Source organism: Populus nigra, chromosome 2 (genome assembly GCF_951802175.1).
Source record: "Populus nigra chromosome 2, ddPopNigr1.1, whole genome shotgun sequence".
Lineage (NCBI taxonomy): Eukaryota > Viridiplantae > Streptophyta > Magnoliopsida > Malpighiales > Salicaceae > Populus > Populus nigra.
Window position 1 is genome coordinate 9225419 of NC_084853.1, and position 2500 is coordinate 9227918.

Consider the following 2500-nt stretch of genomic DNA (forward strand, 5'->3'; position numbering starts at 1 on the left):
AAATCGGCAGCGCAGATTTTTCGACGAACAGGGGCTGGATGCTGGACCGGCCGGGCCAGGCAGGAAAATTCGTCAGGGGGGCACGCTGACGAAAAGAGGGGCTGCCGCGTGGAAAATCGGCAGCGCAGATTTTTCGACGAACATTCGTCAGGGGGGCACGCTGAGGAAAACAGGGGCTGCCGCGTGGAAAATCGGCAGCGCAGATTTTTCGACGAACATTCGTCAGGGGGGCACGCTGAGGAAAACAGGGGCTGCCGCGTGGAAAATCGGCAGCGCAGATTTTTCGACGAACAGGGGCTGGATGCTGGACCGGCCGGGCCAGGCAGGAAAATTCGTCAGGGGGGCACGCTGACGAAAAGAGGGGCTGCCGCGTGGAAAATCGGCAGCGCAGATTTTTCGACGAACAGGGGCTGGATGCTGGACCGGCCGGGCCAGGCAGGAAAATTCGTCAGGGGGGCACGCTGACGAAAAGAGGGGCTGCCGCGTGGAAAATCGGCAGCGCAGATTTTTCGACGAACAGGGGCTGGACTGGCCGGGCCAGGCAGGAAAATTCGTCAGGGGGGCACGCTGACGAAAACAGGGGCTGCCGCGTGGAAAATCGGCAGCGCAGATTTTTCGACGAACAGGGGCTGGACTGGCCGGGCCAGGCAGGAAAATTCGTCAGGGGGGCACGCTGACGAAAGTAGGCTCGTCGTGGAAAATCAGCAGCGCAGATTTTTCGACGAACAGGGGCTGGACGCTGGACTGGGCCAGGCAGGAAAATTCGTCAGGGGGGCACGCTGACGAAAACAGGGGCTGCCGCGTGGAATGGCAGCCTACACGCAGATGCGAATTCGGCAGCGCACGATGGCTTGAGCAGGTCATGGGTTCGACTTGGCGCGATCTGAAACCTGGACGAGGGACTGTCGACGCTGGACGAGCCAGCGCGGTGGCCTGTCGTGCCCCGTTCAGGGGGGGCCTGCCGCGGAGACAGCCCTCGCGGGCTCGACAGCGCAGGCCAGCGTCCCCGACGTCGCTGGCCGCGGCAGGCGAGCTGCCGGGGTTCCCGCATTCCTACAAGAAAACGTCGTGCTTTCCACATGAAACCAATCCAGTAAAATCAGCCATATTTTTATGAGGCTGCCCACTGAATTTGGGGTCATTCCGGGCCGGTTCCTAGTTTTGCGGATTTACTCGATTTCTAATGGTAGGAAAATTAAAACAAATACTTCCCGACCTCGAAAAATTCTGGGAAAATTAATGAAGGTGGATTGGATTTTTGCCAACCTCTCTGCAAAATTTCAGCTCAAAATACCAAGAAATGAATTTTTTAGAGGGGGGGTGACAGCTGGGACCTAGTAGTGTCTCCCCCTGCCAGAGCTGCAATGACACTTATTGCTCTTTAGGGAGCCACCAGGCCGGCGCCCCTCAAAGACCACACGCGCGCGCGCGCCCGCCCGCGCTGGGCGCTGGGGCGCTGGGGCCTGAGGGCCTGGGGCCCTTGGGGGCCCTTGGGCGCTTGGGCGCAGCGCGCGCGGCCCCCGCAGCCATGCCGCGCCGCGCGACGCGCGGACAGCCCCTGCTGGCTTGCTCTCTCGCCCGCGGGGGGGCTGCCTTCGGGCCCTGGCCCCCCGCGTTCTGGCCTGCCCCCTGCGGGGGAGAGGCTAGGCGCTGCAGGGGCCAGCCCGACGTCGCTGGCCGCGGCAGGCGACAGCCCCTGCTGGCTTGCTCTCTCGCCCGCGGGGGGGCTGCCTTCGGGCCCTGGCCCCCCGCGTTCTGGCCTGCCCCCCGCGTGGGAGAGGCTAGGCGCTGCAGGGGCCAGCCCGACGTCGCTGGCCGCGGCAGGCGACAGCCCCTGCTGGCTTGCTCTCTCGCCCGCGGGGGGGCTGCCTTCGGGCCCTGGCCCCCCGCGTTCTGGCCTGCCCCCCGCGTGGGAGAGGCTAGGCGCTGCAGGGGCCAGCCCGACGTCGCTGGCCGCGGCAGGCGAGCCGCCGGGGTTCCCGCATTCCTACAACAAAACGTCGTGCTTTCCACATGAAATCAATCCAGTAAAATCAGCCATATTTTTATGAGGCTGCCCACTGAATTTGGGGTCATTCCGGGCCGGTTCCTATTTTTTCCGATTTCCTCGATTTTTAATGGTAGGAAAATAAAAAAAAATACTTCCCGACCTCGAAAAATTCTGGAAAAATTAATAAAGTTGGATTGGATTTTTGCCAACCTCTGTGCAAAATTTCAGCTCAAAATACCAAGAAATGAATTTTTTAGAGGGGGGGTGACAGCTGGGACCTAGTAGTGTCTCCCCCTGCCAGAGCTTCAATGACACTTATTGCTCTTTAGGGGGGTGCCCCCTGACTGGCCATGGGGCGCGCTGGCCTGGCGCCCATAGGCCTGCCGCGGGGGATATGTGGGCTGTTGCTAAACTCGGACTAAGGTGGGGGGCCTCATGGCCCGAAGTATTGCCGGCATCGATGACCCGTTTTCCGGCCGGCGACGACCCGATTCCGGCCACCGTCTTCGG